General features: G+C 43.7%; 1 protein-coding gene and 1 long non-coding RNA gene across 3 annotated transcripts in view; one reads left to right on the top strand and one right to left on the bottom strand.

Annotated features, from left to right (window-relative positions):
• RAB11FIP4 (RAB11 family interacting protein 4) overlaps positions 1-19613 on the top strand; it is a 211065-nt gene that overhangs the window by 24271 nt on the left and 167181 nt on the right. The gene's annotated exons all lie outside the window — the stretch shown is intronic.
• On the bottom strand, positions 3905-19372 carry LOC142069028 (uncharacterized). Of its 2 annotated transcripts, none has more exons than XR_012664888.1 (2): positions 19029-19372; positions 3905-5476 (listed from the first exon to the last, which is right to left on the bottom strand). It is a non-coding gene; the product is annotated as an uncharacterized LOC142069028 (long non-coding RNA). The 2 variants fall into 2 exon arrangements; XR_012664889.1 differs by lacking the exon at positions 19029-19372 and adding an exon at positions 7712-7918.

The following is a 19613-nucleotide window of genomic DNA, read 5'->3' as shown; positions in this document are numbered from 1 at the left end:
TGCTCTTTACTGGCATACAGATACCTGAACTAAGGAAAGCTGATGATGGATTTGTTGCGGGAGAAGGGCTTGTTTTGTGTTTTGGTTTTTTGCTTGAAGCAAACAAAGGGACTCCTTGCCAGAGCTCTTTGGCCAATCATCTTGAAAGATCTGACATCAGGGTTGCTGGACAAGAGGAAGGGACTTGGCTCCATTAGGGAACTCTTAAATGAGAAGGAAAAACGACTAGAACACCCAGGCAAAGTTCTCTTTGGTAAGCTGCTTTCAGTGCCCTGCACATGCTGGGCCTGAGCTCCAGCTGATGATAAAGTCAGAGGTGACCGGGATAAACCAGAATGTATCTGGGTGAGCTGCAAAAGGTATTGAGTTGCAATGACAGGCTCAATACATGACCCTCAGAAAGCTGCTTCTGATCACCATTTCCTCATCTGGAAAAAAAATGAGAAGTACATGATTTGTTATCAAAGTTGAACAGATGATTAATGCGTAGACAGACGTTTCAGACATTTCACCGATATTGCTGTGCTGTAATCCCAGAATCCCTGATGCCAGAGAGCAGTTTAAGGAGCCCTGTTTCTTTGTGCTGAAATCAATTCTATATATAAAAGAAAGAACGTGGCAAGAACTCATTTACAACAGCACATTTCACGGAAATCAAATGCTGCATGCAAAACTGTACCTGCTTCAGACGAGTGTCACCAGCCATTGCTGGATAATTTGGACCATGGTCAGAATGTGTCTGGCTGAAAAAGGCAACGAATGGGGGAAATGTTCAGCAAAACAATTGAGCACATGCTTAATTCCCATTGAAGTCAGTGGGACCAAGGCACATGCTTAAGATAAACGTGTAAGTTCTTTGCTAAATAGGGATGGCCTTAAATGTTTACAGCTGAGTGCACTCTTAAGTGCTTTGCTGGGCTGGAGCCTTAACCCTCATGGAAAAGACCTATATGATTAAATAGCATCCTGTATGGTTTTAATAGGATTCTATAGAAAATACTTTAAAAACCTATAGAATTTAATAGAAAATTATAACTTTTCAATATTTTAACCACTGTGTAGAATTCCATAGCAGGAATAGACTACTTTATTAAATTCTGTAAGATGGTGCATAAAAAAAACTTACCAACTCTGTTCAGTGCCATAGTACTTTTCCGTAAGGGGGGTTAATTTATTACTTGATTCAATTTTATTATCTGTCAGAAGAGCAAAGCAATAGAGGGAGGTTATGAAATTATCTTCATTAAAGAGGTTCAGGGCTAGACTAGATGCTGTCTGTCAGGGATGGTGTCGAGATTGTATCGGTCTTCTCAAGATGTAGCGGAGGAGACTAGATGACCCAGAAATAGTCGTTTGTAGGGATGATTCTAGGAATAGGCCAGGCTAGGAAATAGAGTAAGGAGAACCAGAAACGACTGTCCCTGGGAACATGGGATTTGATGCCGCAAGGTGCTGATTGCTCTAGTCCTGAGCCAGCAAACCACTTAACGGGAAGCACATGAGTAGCTCCACTGACTTCTCATCGCCCTGATGTCAGAAACTTTATCCCTGTTCAGCAAATCACTGAAGCACATGCTTATCTTTGAGCAGATGCTTATGTGCTTTGCTGGATTGGGGCCAAACTGCTCAGAACCTTGGAGGACTGAGCCGTTAAAGCACAGAACAAGGTTGGGAATCTGCAGATCCCACTGTTCTCAAATAAAGTGGGCCATATATTTTCCAGCAGGGTTTCAGTCAACCCTGCAAGATCAGATGCATCCAACATTCAAACAGAGTGTTCAGATGAAAAAAGAAAAGGAGTTCTTGTGGCACCTTAGAGACTAACAAATTTATTTGAGCATAAGCTTTCGTGAACTACATCTCACTAGCTCACGAAAGCTTATGCTCAAATAAACGTGTTAGTCTCTAAGGTGCCACAAGTCCTCCTCTTTTTTTGCTGATACAGACTAACACGGCTGCTACTCTGAAAAGTATTCAGATGACATATCTGCTCTTGGCAATGACTTTTGATGCAACAGGTGATCTTATTGCCAAAGGGCCACCTTTTGTCACTCTGACCCCAAACCATTAACTGTTCCTATTGGCAAAGGGCTTTCAAGTATATGGATAAAATAAATGGAAGTACAGAGCAAAGAGAAGAAAGTCTTCTTCGTTGGATTACTTTGAAAGGCGAAATTGCCTTTTTACTTTTAATAAATAAGGACCCTTTAAAATCCTCTTTAATCTTCTGGCAAAGAACAATCTGAGAGCTCTTGGCTGCACACAGTGCGAAGCAAAAGATGTAAAAAGACGAAACAACCTTTGATGCAAGTCCCTCCATTACATACTGGAATTAAATCTGATCTATTAAAATAACACTGTCATAGAAAAGATGCGTTTGCCTGTCCCTCTTGTCTGTCTTTGAGTACATAGCATTTAAGATAACCTTCAGATATATTTCATGATTTCTTAATAGCTACGTTCTTATAAGTCAATGGGGAATCTGTGCAATCAAAATAACCAAGCAAATGATTTACCCTGAGAGTGGTATGCAATTGTCTGATGACTGTCGTTCACCTAAATTCACAAATAGCATGAACTTTGTTACTCTGGCAGTATTTTAACTACAGATATAATGACACAGTCTACTCGGTCATTTTGCAGTGATAGGTGGAGCAGACTTGGAGAAATAAACTCAAAGAGTCTCAGATCACCCCTGCACTTTTCAAATGTTCCTGCTAGGCAAATGTTTGTCTCTGCAATAGCAGAAGTCCTCAGGAGGTATGTGTGCACTTTATTGTTGTAATTCTTGTGAATGTAAATTCCAACTCTTGCTTTAACATTAATATACCTAATGAATGAAATCCTTGCCCCACTGAAGTCATTTGCAAAACTCCCATCACTTCAATGAAGCCAGAAGGTCACCCAATGAGAATAATGGCTAACCGTGTAATATACAGGAATAAACTGAGCTCTGATGTAAATGGACATAACTTCATTAAAGCCAGTTGAATTGGACCCATTGACATTCAGGTTGAATTTGTAGAATCACAGAAATATGGGGCTGGAAGAGACCTTTAGAAGTCATCAAGTCCAGCCCCCTGTGTAGAGGCAGAACAAGATAAACCTAGATCATCCCTGTTTGTCCAGCCTGGTTCTTATAAACCTCCAATGATGGGGATTCCCATCATTAGGTTAGATATTAGGAAAACCTTTCGAACTATAAGAATAGTTAAGCTCTGGAACAGGCTTCCAAGGGAGGCTGTGGAATCCCCATCATTGGAAGTTTTAAGAAAAAGTTGAACCAAACACTTGTCAGGGATGATCTAAGTTTACTTGATCCTGCCTCAGCACCAGGGGCTGGACGTGATAAAAACGTACGAAAATCAAGATATAGTACATCTGCTTCCACCCATCCACTTCTCACTCTGTCAAAAAAGGAAATTAGAGAAGCAAGGTGGGTGAGCTAATGACTTTTATTGGACGAACTTCTGTTGGTGAGAGAGACAAGGAAATGAGGCTGGTTTGGCATGATTTGTTCTTGACGAATCCATGCTGGCTATTCCTTATAGCTCTGTTATCCACGGGTGCTTACAAATAGATGGTTTAATAATTTGTTCTAGTATCTTTCCAGGGATCGAAGTTAGTCTATAATTTACCGGGTCTTCTTTGCTCCCCTTTTCAAGAAAAGGTACTATGTTTGCCCTCCTCCAGTCTTCTGGGACTTGCTCCATAAGTTCTCAAAGAGAATTGCTAACAGTTCTGAAATAGCTTTTGCTAGTTAAGTACCCTAGGATGAATTTCATCAGGCCCTGACAACTTGAATACATCTTACGTATCCTCTGTGGATCAGGGACAAAGGGGTGCAGATAACACACACACTGAAAAGTGGGTTAAAGGAGGATGCATTAACAGTAAACAGAAGTCTACCAATACATTGTGACAATTTATTGCAATGACGCATTCATTACTCAGTACAACACAGCAGGTGTTATGAGAAACATCAGATCTATATTTGTCACGAGATCTGCCTAGTTACCTACAAACATTCAGCAGTAATCTCATGACTCTTGCTGTCTTTTTAAATAGCTTTTCCAGTATGCCCTTTTTTTCACTTGTTTCCGAACCAAAAATAGGGTGTTTTTGAACCTAGTGTTCAAGGTGTTGCAGCTCGTTGCCTGCTTTTTATGACAAGACTCAGACATTGCCAAAGCAACGGCTTGTGACGTGCAGCTAATTTACACATCAATGGAGATGTTCAAAAGACGGGAGTTTTCAGATACTTTTTTGATTTTTAGAAAACAAAGCTTTGAAAGGTATTTTTTTTTTTTATAAAGACTCAGATTATTTGTGACGACTAAATGGCTACATCCTGCAGTCCCTAATCTAAGTACTTAGAGGTCCTACAGCTTCATGGCATCTGATGCTCAGATGGACCACCTGAAATCAGTGGAACTTAGAAGCCCAAATACCTTTGAGAATCTGGGCCTGAATCCCTCAAAAGACATGAATGGGCCAGATCCTCAGTGAATGTAAATTGACTCCTCCATTCCTCTCACTGAAGCTGGGTGAATAATTTACCATGGTTAATTTGTCTGATGACTTTTCACTTCACTTTCTGGTCTCAATTTGTCAGTGAACAGGCTCTCACTGGTTTCACACTGGTTTAACTCTGCTGACTACAGTGGAGTTACTCTTTGTTTTTGTTGCTGTAGGGAGGAGAATCAGGCTCCTGGAGGCTAAATGCTGCTACCCTTCGGAACACTGCCAGTTCAGAGAAGGAAAAGACGACCAGTTTCTTTGTATTCTCTCGTCTGTAATCCTCTGGAGATGGAACCAAGACCTCCAATGCATTAACGCCCCTTTGGAGCTGGATTTGCTTGCAGTTTCTCTCTGAGAGAGGGTTTTGGAAAAGAGTTAAAATTATTGGGGGGAGGGAATAAAAGGTTTCTGGGTGGGATTTTCAAAATGTTGAAGGGAGTTAGGAGCAGTTTCCATTGACATGGGGTCACTACTGCTATGGCTACATCTTCTCCTTCAGGATTATTATTATATGTATTGTGGTAGCACTTAGCAGCGTCAATCATGGACCAGGATCCCATTGTGCTGCATGCTCTGCAAAGACAGAACACAGAGATTGTCCCTGCCCCTAAGAGCTTACAATCTAAGTAATTCCCTTAAGTGCTCTCGAAAATCCCATCCTCTGTTCTTACGTTCTGAATGGCCTATCTTCTGGTTATCTTCTCCTTTTGGATAGGACTTTTCTCCCATGCACTTGGTTCCTTGCTGTGACCAACAGGAAATTTCCTCAGGCAAAACTGAAAGCCAGATCTGAATTTGCAAAACATCTGGTCAGGTTGCAGTCTAAGGTCCCAGTCCTGCAGTCAGCTCTGCACCTTCATGGATCCCATTGGCTTCAGTGGGGCTTTGTGTGGGAGCAGAAACCTATGCAGCGCTCGTTGAAGGATTGGAGTCTAATTGATCAGCCACCACCTTCCTGGGAGGGGAGAGAAGGTGAACTATCTCAATCATCAATATAGAAGTTGGTCACAAGACAATTCCTTACTAAGGGCATGCAAGGAGGTTCCATGGTGGGCAAAACAGAACTAAACAGATGCACAAGGTGAATGAATACAGCTTGGAATCACAGTGGCAGGTTTGAAGAGAACTCATAAACTCATATTGACAATGAGTTCAGTGTGCTTAGAAGTGGGTTTGACTTTAAAAGTCTGGGACTGACTCTGAACACAAGCAGCCCCGACACTGTAAAATCTGCTAACGAGCAGCCAGCAGAAATGCTGGTAGATGGGTTAGAGTGATCGCTGAAAGTCTGCAACTGTGGGAAGAGGTGGAAATATTTTCTCAAACAACATCAGCATGCTTCTCTCCAGGTGGAACCAGAAAGGTCTAATGGCCCAGTGGCTCAGCACACAAGTGATCAATGCATTCAATGTCAATTCCTTTTTGCAAGGGTCAGTACTTTTTACTGGTGGTTAGCATAACTTTTTACCTCTATCCAGCAGTCCCCTCTGGCCAGATCTTGTTGTCTTTACTCATTCCTGACTTGGGTAAGTCAGGAGGAATGAAAACTGCCTGAGTCATAGCTGCAAGATTTTGATCTCTAACTTTGACTTTTCAGTGTTTAGGGTGAGGTTTTCAAAAGCACGCAGCATTGGCTAACTCCACTCCTAACGCCAGTGCCTTTGGCTTCAATGGGAGCAGGGTTAGACCAATGACGAGTGCTTTTGAAAATTCTTCTTTTTTTTTTTCTTCTTCTTCAAGGACAAATGCTTAAATATTGGCCAAAAAGAGGAGGAAGTATATAAGTAAGCACTGCCCGAGCGCATTGTGGGAGAAGGATGTTGTGTGAGTGAAGATGAATGTATTAGTGTATGAGATGTGTAACTACTAGACAGCCAGGGCAAGGTCACAATATCAGGTAAGAGAAAATGGGCAGAGGTGCAGTATCCTGTGGAATTTTAAATGCTAAAAGCTAAAGAAGCCTGGGTTAAGACGTGCCTGGGAAGGAGAACATTTAAAAGAAAATCCACATATTACATTGGCATTGTCTCTGTTTCCCTCACAAGTTAGATCTAATTCATTGGTTCTCAGATTGAGAGCTGTAGGTATCTGTGGTCTGTGGGCCTTTGTCTGCAGAATGAATCCTTTTGAGAACCATGCAGGGGAGTTTGGGAGAGCAGGTGGTCCGTGGGAGTATCTGTCTCTTATCAAGTGGGCCAGGGAATGAAAGAATGGGGCGCTATTGATCTAATTCATCCTAAAGCTGCCATACACCATCTATAAATAGAAAACTCAGCAGTGTTGTCATGTGGAAAAAAAATAGATGGACCCAAACCAGAACACAGGATCCTAACATGACCCCGGTCACCACCCCAGAAGTTTGAGGAAGTTCTGATCTGGATCCAGCTGAAGGTTCATGTCTGCAATAGGCTCAGCCAAAACTCCGAACCCAAATGCAGGCAGTGTGTTTCTATAAATCTGCTCACCATCCCTGCCCTTTAAGTTCTGATTTCCCTGATGTTTTCAAATAACAAAGCAAGAAGGGGGGGGAGGGGGATTGTGGGGGTTTGTTTGTTTTTAAATCTTAGGCTGAAAACTAGCCTCAGTCCTATCTGCCGCAATCCCAGAAGCTACACATTTGGTTCCTGTTGGTATAAAACAGATTAGGGGGATCTGACTGTGTGCGCTGGCATTCTGAAAAACATTGGGAACCTAAATAAGGGAAGACAGGGGATTTAATGACCCAGTGGAAAAACAACAGGAAAAATAAGTGTTTTCCCTTGTGAATGTTATTAGCTGAGCAAATTCTATTTGGGATTTTTTATTCCCTTAGATTTGTCCTTGAAGGACTTGGCTCTGATCTCACGTTGGTATAATGCTGGTGTAACTTCATTGGCTTCAGTGAAGTCATTCCTGATTTCCACCAATGTAAGTGAGATCCAAATCAGGCTTGGAGCGTCTCTGCTAAAATTTAAATATCTATGCCAGTAATGCTTAAAATTCCAAAGCCGTATTCCCAAAGCAGTTACGTAACGTCGATACAGAAGAAATGAGGAGATGATTAAACCTACTTCATAAAGGCTCTTACGTAAGCCATCAGAACAACAAGAATCTGCTGAAATTCTCTGCCCATCCAAAGATTCTCCTCCCTGCTCTGCACCTGGTGGAAGAAGATGGAAACTTGCATCTCCTCTCCTCTGCCAAAGATTACCTTGTTGTTGGGGGAATCCCCAGTGAACATAGATCTGTTGCATCCAGCTCCTGTGCCATATCCCTCCCCATGCCCTGGCATAAGGAGTGTTTCAGAAGTGAGAGTGGGCCTGGCTGGAGAGTGCTGTGCGTTTTATCTATGAAGGGAAAATACAGGCACATTAAACATTGCTGCTAAAATAAGAAGCCACATTTGCAGTGTTTTCTTAATCAATGCTTTATCTCTATGTTCTCCAGTGTAAATTTTGCCCTTTCAAAGAGAAGGAGTAATAGACATACTGTGGCTTTATTGCTTGGGTTACACTAGCTTCAGATCTATATCCGCACAGAGATTGTGTGCCTACAATTGGAAGTGTTTGCATCTTGGGTGGTAAAGCAGAGTGTTTATTATTATATGCTGAGATTCTCTGATGAGAGGCATTATACAATCTGAGTGCAAAGCATTATTTATTACTATCTCCTGGTGTCACTGAATCTTTCCTTCTCTTCAGGGTCCTATGCTGCGCCCATCATTGTGTTAAGTGGATAAGCCAGGTCCTGTACATTTCATAGTTTCATAGAGTTTAAGGCTAGAAGGTACCTTTAGATTATCTGATCTGACCTCTTGCCTATCACAGGCCATCAGTTTTCACCCAGATATAGAGCTTAGTAAAATGTTTTTGGTAAATTTGCTGGAAGAAGCTGTTTTGGGGTGACTGAAACCATTTGCAAATTTGGGACAAAATTTTAGTAGAAACTGATTTTTGTTGTTGTTTTAGTTGAGTTTATTTTTCAGTTCGGCTGCCAAACCAAAAAATCAATTATTCACTCAGCTCTACCCAGATTCTCTTATATTACATCTCGAGACTTTAGCTAGACTAGAACATTTCAGCCTTCAGGAGACTAAATTGGCGCAGGCAGAGAACAGGAGAGGGCAAGGCCCTCCCAATGCCGGAGGCCCCTGCAATGGCAGGGAGCTGGCTAGGTGAAAAATGCGCAGATGACCCCAGCGGTTGAAACTGACTCCATGCTTCAGAGGAAGGCAAAAAGAAACGCAAGTTCCCAGCCAGTCTGAACCCACCCCAAATCCGGACATTTGTTTGTCTGTCTTATTTCCAGACGTAGTAAGAGACTAAATCCAGATCAAAACAGAGCAGCTGCAGAAGACCTGTTACTTGTACAACACAATGCAGGTGCTCCACATCTCTGTGGTTACTGACCCAAGGATCTGGACCTTTATGTTTGGGAATGTGGGATTAACTCCACCACGGGGCCTGATCCCGCAAGGTACCGAGAGGCATCTGAAGGCAACGGGAGTTGTGCATGCCCAGCACCTCACCGGATCAGGCTCTCCGGGACTGTTGCGTGAGCCTAATAGTAGCACTGATGTGATCTGCTGTTAGAGCAGTCGTATCTCTTGCTGTATTATATCAGCCCCCTGTTACCATGAGGGTGTTAGCATGTCACGCCAATGTGAAATAGGACCAGTCTTCTGCATTGCCAACATTTCTGAGCCACAACAGAAATGGCTGCATGTTTCAGGGGTGCCTTTTAGGGTACAACAGGTTTTCTTATGAGTGGGAGATGGATTGGAGACATGCAAAGCTGAACAGTCCTGTCACTCATACCTCAAGTTAGAGGTCGGCTATGTAGTTATGCAGCGTATCCTGCACAGACCTTAATGTGGCCCAGTTAGCCAAGTGCAGCCCCGACCTCAGTTGGTGCGACTCCTTTTGACTTCCCAGGGAGACGTGCTGATTTACTCCAGAGCTGAATTTGGTCCGCTACATTGAGCTTTGAAAAGCAGCCATGACTATGAACCTGATCAGTGATTAAATCAATATCTAAGGACGAAAAGCAAGAATGCGACAAGGACAGCTAAGGACTTTCTTGGATTGGAGATGAGAGCAAAGGTTTTAGTGTTTTGGTTGGAATAAAAAGATAACACTTTTTGCCTTATAATGTATCTTGTTGGGGAAGTACAAGATAATTGGGCCTCAGACACAGCAGGGGTTTTCTGAGGTGCCTTTCAGATGAGATGATGGTTAATAATTATTTGAAAGAGCTACAGCATGTCTATCTTTATTATCCCACCAGAGCACACACAGTGCTATTACTGGTGGGAAAACAACACTGAGTGCTAGCAAAAGGCTTTGATTACAGGGATGAAAGAATACTTTTTCCTGTTTCCCCCCCCCCCCCTTAACTTGCTACTTGTTAACTCCTGCATTTGACCCAGTGTTGTGAATTATGCTGTGGTGTTCAGGCTGCCAATCAAGTGAAGAATTTGGGAAGATGTGTTCGTATCTACGCATCTAAGCTGATCTATGCATCTAAGCTGATCTATCCGCTTCGTATATCTGCCACAGGAGACCCTGCATTTGCAAGGAGGGGATTTGGGTGCCTTATCCATCTCTGTTCTCTCTAATCTGCCTATCTCTGAAGTATCTCTGCACAGATCTCTTGAGTAAACCGAAGTCAAAGTCTCTGCTATGCTTTACTAGGTAGTCTAAAGCAGTGGTTTTCAAAAAAAATTTCTGGTGACCCAGTTGAAGAAAATTGTTGATGCCTGAGATCCAATGGAGGTGGGAATGAGGGTTTCAGGGTGTGGGAGGGGGCTCTGGACTGGGGCAGGGGGTTGGGGTGAGGGCTGCAGGATGGGGCTGGGAATGACAGGTTCAGGGAGTAGGAGAGTGCTCTGGGATGGGGCAGGGGCTTGGAGTGCAGGAGGGGGTCAGGGCTCTGGGCTGGGGGTGCAGGCTCTGGGGTGGGGCCAGGGATGAGGGGTTTGGGGTGCAGGAAGGGGGTCCATGCAAAAATGTGCTGATATTGCTATGACTCTGTCCTGCCTCTCTCTCTGTCCTTGCTGTCTGCCTCCTCACCTGGGACAGGGGATTGGGGTGCGGGCTTACCTCTGGTGGTTCCTGCTCAGCGGCGGTGCTAAGGCAGGCTTCCTGCCTGTCCTGGCACCGGAGACCGCACTGCGCTCTGGAAGTGGCCAGCAGCAGGTCCAGCTCCTAGGCACACAGGCACCGCCCCCCCCCCAGCTCCCATTGGCAGCGCTTGGAGCCCTGTGGGCCCACCACCTAGGAGACGGACCTGCCGCTGGCTGCATCTGAGGTGCTGTGCTGTGTGAGAACAGGTAGGGACGAGCCTGCCTTAGCCGGGCAGCACCGCCGACTGGACTTTTAACGGTGTGGTCGACGGTGTCCAGAGCCGGCACAACCCAGTGCCTTTCATTCTGCGACCCAGTACTGGGTCGCAACCCACAGTTTGAAAGCCTCTGGTCTAAAGCAGCGGAGTTTAAATCTTTTTTTTTTTTTTTTGGACTTCAAGCCACACTCGACTTGAGCACTGTTGCAGGAGGTTCACAGGTACCTTATAAACTTGTTTTTTGTAACTTAACAAAGTGACCCTGCCTGCTGCAGATGGAAGCATTCACCACAGGCTAAGTAAATTGCTTTCCCTGGTGCTGTATAATAATACAGCTGCGTTCTCGTACAGTGCCTTTCATCCAAGGGTCTGAAAGTGCTGTTGTGGAAGGAATGGGAAGGGAGCAGACAGGACAGAAATAAGCATCGGGAATTATGAGGTATAGTCCCATGGTTGCCACTGGCTTCTGTGTTCACCTTTCTGGGCCTCAATTTCCCTCTCTGTTAGATGGGCATAAAATAGTTTTCTACCTCACACTGGGGTAGCAAAGCTTAAGGGACATGTTAAGATTCTCAGAAGAAAGCATTGTTTTTTCCACTGTTGTACAGAATGCAGTAATTATAAACCTATGGGTCCTTATTTTGAAAAGTGGCTACTACTTTTGACTACTTCAGGTTTTGGGATCCCAGCTTTGGGCAGCTGTTAAAGTCAAAGAGAGCAGTGCTGCTCCCTACAACTGAAAATCAGGCCCTGCAAATGAGCTAAGATTTTCAGAAGTGACCAGTCATTTGGAGTGCCAGAGCTGAAATCCCTTAAAGGGGCGTGACTTTGAGAAAGTGACGAGCATGCATCCCCTGGGAGTTGAACCCCCTTAATGTGCCTCTAGCTGGGTCCCTCCCAAAATTGAGGAACTCTAAATCTCTAGCCACTTCTGAAAATTTTGACTGTGGTGGTGTCTGAAGTTAGAAGCCACTCCTGAAACACTGGGCACTCTTCTCCCTTTGCACCTGCTTCCTCCAGGTAGGGACTTGGTCCAGTATATTGAGCACGGAAAATCAGCCATGAATATGACTCCAGAGTAGAATTTTCACAATTATTCAGGTGACTTGGGAAGCACATTTGAAAGTCAATAGGACTTGTGGGGTAGATTGTCAAAGATACCAGTGGTAGGTAGGGCCACAGGGGTAAGCACCTAAGTCACTTAGGCACTTTGGAAAATTCCACCCCAAAGAATTAGTTCAACCAATATCTAAGGATCAAAAGTAAGAATGATTCTAGGAGAGCCAAGGTCCTTGGTGGCTTCAAGACAAGCTCTCATAGGATCATTCCCATAGAGAACTGGGACTTTGGGGACAGAAGTCATCAAGACACAGATTCCCTATGGAGATCCACTCCACAGCACTCACAGAGGTACATTTTCATTTTTCACTCAGATCCTGTTCACATTAGGACCTGTAATCATGTTTTGAATGGTTTTTCAAACTTGGCTACAGCTTAACACACTTGGAAGTATCCACACTAAACAGGGTTACATACCATGTTGGGAACCTGCGCAATGGATCACCTAGGGAAGCAATCCCTCTAGCAGAGAGGTGGTTTCATTTGCCTCTGTTGCTGGGGGAAGGGATAAGCAACCCCTGTCTACAATGGATATGTAAGTTCCACAACAGTTTTGCATCTGGTACAGTTCATAGGACTTTATTCTCTCAGGGTTAGATGGTGACATCTGTTAGTCTTTAAGGTGCCACTGGACTCCTTGTTGTTTTTGTGGATACAGACTAACGTGGCTACCCCTGATACTTTTACACCCTGCAAGGTTCATCCTCAGAAAAATCCAAATCAGACATTAGGATGTGGTCAGATTTGCCTGGATACATGGCATGTGGAGTTCATACACATTAGGGCACAGGGTAACATCGACTTTGATAAGAGCACAGGTCCTCATGCCTAATTATGCTGTGTTCATCAACATGACAATAGCTTCTCTGCACATAATTGCCAGGGGCAGTTCAGTGGCTTCTTACCTTCCCTCCGGAGATTTTACCTTGACACATGTTCTTTCTGATTCTGAATTTTGGCTGTCTTAAAATCATGCACTGGCTGGTGTTAATGTTCTGAGGTGTCGATTGGCATTTCTCTGGGGATGCCATATGCTGAGTAGAGAGAGCCCAGAGGTGGGACTGCCAATGCCCTGAAGTCCCTTGACCCCTACCCCCGACAGAGTTATGAGAGAGTCCCTGGAAGTAGGCGTTGAGTGGGCCACTTCTCTCAAGACTTGGATTGCTGACAAGATATAGTTGCTCAAATCTGTGCCCTAGGATACCATTACCAGGAGAAACTTATACACAAGAGGAAAGTGTGATTTTTGCATTTGCTTCAGTAGAAATGTTTGCTCTGGAGAAGCAGAGGGAAGAGAAGCAGAGGGAGATGGTGTGTGGGGTTTTTTTATTTGATTTTGTAGAACATGCAAAGTAAGTTTTTGGAAAAAGAGTTTCCAAACTCAGGATCTCTAGACTGGTTATGTGCTGTTAAATTAGCAGCAGCGCAAGTTCCATCTGATCAGAGGGGTTTTGTTTTGTTTTGTTTGTATTTGTTTCGGGTCCGTGGTACGTATGTGACAACCATGGTCAATTCATTGGGGAGCAGATTTTGTCTTGGGTAAATGTCCCATTTTGGATGATCCCTGCCCCTTCTGGTCCATCCTCATATTGCACCAATTCCCCCCTTTGAATGCAGTGAACATGGAAATGGACCATGTGAGGTTTCCATGGAAATGGGCTGCCTCCAATTAGTTGTTAATGAAGTGTGGGTTGTTGATGAAGTACAGTCATTACCAATCCTCTCCTTGAAAATCCTGAACCACTAACCAGTCTTTTGGTCAGTCAGAAGGAAAAATTACAGTTTTTTTCTTTTCCTTTCCCTCCTTTTTTCCCTCCTGCATTGTATATTTTTAGAAGCTCTCCGTCACTGTGTGTCTGTTGTTATAACTGTAATTGTTGCAGAAGACTGGAGAGCATGCCAACTAGGTACAAATCAGCCAGACTTGGCATTTCTAATAGCTTTTATGTAACACTGCGTTCTACACCCAGTACTTTTTACAAGTCTGTGTACAAGCCAAAAGCCTGCTGTAGTTTTCCTGCCTAATGTGGAATGAGATTCTTTAGGGTGAGGCTCTTTTCATTCTGTTGATTAAACTGAGTTCATTGTAAGATAGAACCATGGACAGAAAACATTTGCATGGTTTTGGGAGATTCCTGGAATACAGCATTTGCCATGGATACTGAATCTGTTTTGGGTACATGTGTGGTCCCCATTACTGTAGAATAGGAATGCCTCCCTCTCTTTAATGCAGCTATCCTCACAACAGCCATGATAGGGCAGGGCTGTTATTCCCATTGCACGGATGGAGAACTGAGGTACAGAGAGAGAAAGTGACTTGCCCAAGGTCACACGGGAAGTCGGTGTCAGAGCAAGAAATTGAACCCTCATCTCCTGAGTCCCAAGCTAGAATCTGATTCACCACAGGCACTGACTTTTTCCAATGTGTTGGGGGGTGCTTGACCCCTGGCTCTGCCCCAGACCCCGCCCCCACTCTACTCCTTCCGCCAAGGTCTTGCCCCCACCCCACCTCTTCCCACCAAGTTCTGCCCCCTCCCTAGAGTGTGCCCCATCCTCGCTCCTCTCCCCTCCCCCTCTGAGCCTCCTGCACACCGTGAAACAGCTGATCGTGGCAGGTAGGAGGCGTGGGGAGGGAGAGGGAGCTGATGGGGGGCTGCTGGTAGGTGCTTAGCACCCACCATTTTTTCCCTGTGGGTGCTCCAACACTGGAGCACCCATGGAGTCGGCGGCTATGCGAATCACCATTTGTCCTTTCTTAACTGAGTACTTGCAAGGCCGACAGGCTTGATGTTTGACTTGCTTTAGCAAATCCAAGCTATTCACATTCAAAATATCTTAACGTGGCTAAGATCTTGGAGCCTGATCCTGCAGCTCTCTAGCCCTTTTACGTTAATAACATTGACTCTGTGGCATGATCAGTAATTCCAGTCTGGGTGAACTATGGCCTGATGTCTCGGGAACCAGATTTTTACTGGCTGTTCCATGTGGTGCTATGCAGCTTGAGAGTTTTGTTTGAGTGAGAATGGAGGGATGAGTATGTCAGCTCAAAAGTGAATGTCCTACACAAAGGTGGGCAAACAGATTTTTGAAAGATAATCCTCCACCTACCTATCACCTCTCCTGATCCTTTCCCTGGTTCTAGATCCAAAGTCAAATAAATAATTTTTAAGGTTATGAAATACTGAAATAAGGATCTCCCTTCCCTCCCCATTTTTTCCTGACCTTTCTGACCAGTATCCCCATCCACCGTGCCCAAACACTCCCCCCAAAGCCTGTTTGTTTTGGTATTTCCAGTGGGGCCTAGGAAGAGAAATGCCAGAAATGTTACTAAAAATCCTATTCTTGAGAGATTTCCAGCCCATTGTTACAAATTCAGGTGGTCTAGCTATTTCAAATAGGGATCCAGATACATAGATGCTTATCTGCTGAAGCTTTGATAGTGCAGGTGAATTCTCAGTGTGCTTTATATTACTGCATCTTTTATAAAGAAACTCCCATGCTGCAATTTTGGGACTCTGACTCCGGTACGTGAAGCTTTCTGGCATTATGTAACTCGGCCAGTGTTTGCTTTCCATTATGAATTCCTTGTGGGTTTGCTGTATCTTGAAAGGTTAAGAAGTAAGAGGCAGGGACAGTAAGTTTCTAAGCCATATTTGCAAACTTCTGCAGATGAGCAGTCACTGTACTCAGAGTAACATCAGGATGACAGGGCAGCATGGGGAGAATCTGCTTTATGGAGAACAGGGTCATTTGTTATTCTTTTCTGAGTAGGTAATTTGTTCTAGGAGCCAGGTTGCTCTGGTGCTTGAGAGAGAGGCCAATCAGGGGAAGTGGGTTCTAACTCTGACTCGGTCATGGACTTTCCTTGTTGTCAATATGAACTGGCTATCCAAGGATGGAATGAGCCATGGAGATTGTAGTTACCTCTCACCCATGTTAGAGGTGATACTACTAAGTCAGGATTGAGTAGGTCAGTAACTGAAGACTTGCACTGCTGCTGTCTGTACTGTACCTGTCTTAGTGGATAAACTAAAGACCTTGGTCTCCAGGGTTGCCAGTCCAGCCCCTTCCATTAGCATTCGATGTACACCAAAATAAATGTAAAATAGACTTGGGTAGTACATGCAATATACGGGCTAGATTCTCAGTTGGTATAAATCAGCATAGCTCAACTGAAGCCAATCGAGCTACTCTCATTTTAACCAGCTTTGGCCCTGGCCCTATGAATTAACAACAGAGATCCAGAAAAATGCGAGAAAGGAAAATAAGGAAGGCTTGAGTTTACTCTAAAAGGCCAGAGACATAAGTAAGTAGATGTGCTTATGATACTAATGCAAGAAAGACGCGAATATTTCAGAAGGTGCAAAATTATCCACATTGTATGGTAAGGATCATCTTTCAGTGTCCTGAAAAGCTATGCAGAGGCAAGGCACAACAGGAACAATTTCTAGAATGATGACACCCTTAAGAAGTGAGTTTACAGTCCGCACATTCCTCCTTAGGCATGGAACCAACTCTCAGAAGAAGTTTGTAAAGCCGCTCGCCTGTCCTTTTACAAATCACTCCTTGAGTCTCATTTCTGCTGTGATGCCCACCGAATACTGCCACTTGCTAACAGTGGGGCAGATGGTGCGTTGAGATTGCTACTGATTGGCTTATTATGCTTATGATTTCTACATGGAGGCCCAAATCCATTCAAGTCAATAGGAATCTATTGACTTCCTTGGGCTTTGGATCAGGATCACAGCTGACCCATGATATTCCTGTGACTCTGTCCTGCCTCTCTCTCTCTCTCCTCGCTGTCTGCCTCCTCACCTGTTGTCTTGCCTGTAACTAAGACTGTAAGCTCTTTGGGGTGGGGACTCTCTCTTGCTGAGTCTTTACTGCCCCTAACAATGGAGCCTTGACATGGTTGGGGCCTCTTGACACTACTGCATTACAAATAATACACAGTGGGTCCGATTCTGCTCTCCTTTACACCAGTGTAAATTGTTCTGCTTAATCAGGTGCTCCCATGGCTGGCCCTAAAGGAATTCTTTAAACAAATGAAAATACAGTGCGTACTGTACTGTAGGAAGTGTCAGATGCCGGAGCTTGCATCCAGCAGAGCATATGCCCTTCTCTGAATGACAGAGACAGCAAAGGTAAAATCCATCCAAGCTCAGAGAAAATGATGGCACTGGAAATAAACCAAACTTAATCCAAACAGAGCAAAGTTTAGAGACCCTGATAGCGATGCCAGCCCTGAAACCAGCAATACAGAATACACGTTGTAAGAAGGGGGCCCCATTTTACCCTTGGGGGTGATAAATCACAAGGCCATGTACTTAATCCCTAACAGGCCCCTTGGTGCTTCACAAAATGGGCCACTGTGAAATTTCGGGGTGCAATCCAGACCAGTGAGGGGCCATGTCACCCCTGTCCTGTGCCCTTCACAATTAGAGTTGCCAACAGTCCCTTATTTTTTCATCTCTGTGCAACAAGATCGGGAGTTGCCAAGTGCTGCAAAAGCAGTAAGAAATACCCCAGATGAATGTAGGTGAGTGCTCCTTGTTATTAATTATTATTTATTAATTACTAATAAATGGTGATAATAATGATAATATAGGAGGTGGGGTGGCAGTCCCCTTATTTTTTAAATACAATGTATTTAAAATGTATTTTATTTATTTATTTATACATTTATTATTAATGTATTTGTATTTTTTAAATACAAATTTAAATGAGTTCAAGTGTAGGGCATTAAAGTCAGAAACGGTTACAAGAAAAATAAAATGCTTCCTAGTACTAACCTTAACAAACTCGACTTGGTTTAAGGTGAAGTTCTTATCACAGGTCCCCAGTATCATTGCTGACCAAGTATCAGGTCAGGATCTGCTCCCAAGGTCCAAACAGCTGTTTGTTTTGTCGTCTTAGGTGAAAAGAGAGAGATGGACTGGGAGAGGTAACTTGGGGTATTTGCCCCTCACTTTTATAGTTCAGTCCCCCTCATAAAGTTCTTTTTAGTTGAGAGCAAGGAGGCACTGAGTCTAGGGGTTGGGGGGGAGGTTTCATGCTGTTCCTTCTCTCCCTTCTATTTGCTGAGATGAGGATTTTCTTTGTCTTCTTTCTCTAGCTGTGTGGGGACTCCATTACATCTCATATGCAAATTGAGGTAAACACACATCCCTTTGTTTAAGACCAGTTTGCTTGATCAGTTCTACCTAACTCAGGCTGCATGAGTTTGAACATGTGCCTTACCATCATACAGGGCCGGGGGGGAGAAGGAGGGGAAAATTTTACACACAATGTTGCTAGATACATTTCACCATGATATTATTGAACAGTGAGTTTTCAAATGATACCTCACAAGGCATATTCTGTGCAGAGATTAATACCATAGTGTGTAGGGTGTGAATACCGGGGCACATTCCATCACAGCCACCTAATAAGGAGCTCCCTACTGTGCTTGTGTAGTGAAATGTGAAATGAAATGAAATGCCTCCCTTCTCTTTAGGTTTCTCCCTTGCTCTCTAGTATTGGATTCAGCTCCTGTCTTCTGTGCTGTGCGTTTACAGATGATAATAGGGTGTGTAACTGAATCTGCTCACACAGATGAAATTGAGCTGTCAACCAAATAAGGTCTGAGGTGGGGAAAAGTATATTCCATCCTGTAAATAATGTCATCAGCCTTCTCATAGGCAGTGCAAGTGGCAGGTGACCTGCTGTGATGCTGACTACGGCTGAAATTTTTAAAGGAACCAAATAAGCTTGTAAAATCCCAGTCCAGATGCCTGAAATTTGGGGTTAGTTGGGTACTAGAGGATGCCGATGTTTTTTGTCCCTTTCACTCCGATCCAAAAGCAAACCTATTATTACCTTAGAGTATTTAATTCCGGGACTAAACACCAGATGAAACTGGTGACATGAGCTAACTAAATATGTACTGCAAATGCATTTACCTAATTTTGTGTTACCATTCATGTAACTATATGGTACAATAACTCCACTAGAAATTATGGTAATTGCAGAGTAACTTAACATCCCTATTACTGTATTGTCTCCTGAGAGCCATGCAGATAACTCACCTCAGCCACTGTATCGCTGGTAATTAGCGTAACAGGTAATCTTTGTTTTCTTGTGGGCAGAAGAGGTATTTTTGCTGCCCACATATCTCAAGTCCTGTGCGGTATTGCGAGATGCAGCTGGGGCCTTGTAATCCTCTGTGAGTGCAAATCTCCCATGATATCTACATCCTCTAGGTTTAGGTTATCATTCCCAGAAGGCACTTTTATGGTGGAGGAAGATAGATACCGTGCTCAGTTTGTAGCAATAAGAAGGAAGTCAACCGCTCTGAATGCTTAAGAGATGCTGCCGCTGAAAGATCTGGTGAATACACAGTAATCAGCTTCTGCCTGTTTAGAAATTTCACAGGGGATCTATAAAATGTCAGAAGCTTTTAAATTGATAACTGTGAAGAGGAAGATATGCCATGAATTGAAATGTCAAACAGACTGTAATTAGTTATTTTAATTCTTAAAGGGACAGGGCCAATTTAAAAATAATGTTATACTATATGTTCTTATCTGTTGTAACAGAGATGAGGATACTATTGGTTCTTGGTAACCTCAGTTTAGCTTCTTCCTCCTCTTGCATAGGTGCTCAAGGAAAGT

This window comes from Caretta caretta, chromosome 14 (assembly GCF_965140235.1).
Source record: "Caretta caretta isolate rCarCar2 chromosome 14, rCarCar1.hap1, whole genome shotgun sequence".
Classification (NCBI taxonomy): domain Eukaryota; kingdom Metazoa; phylum Chordata; order Testudines; family Cheloniidae; genus Caretta; species Caretta caretta.
This window is presented reverse-complemented; position numbering and strand designations above follow the sequence as displayed.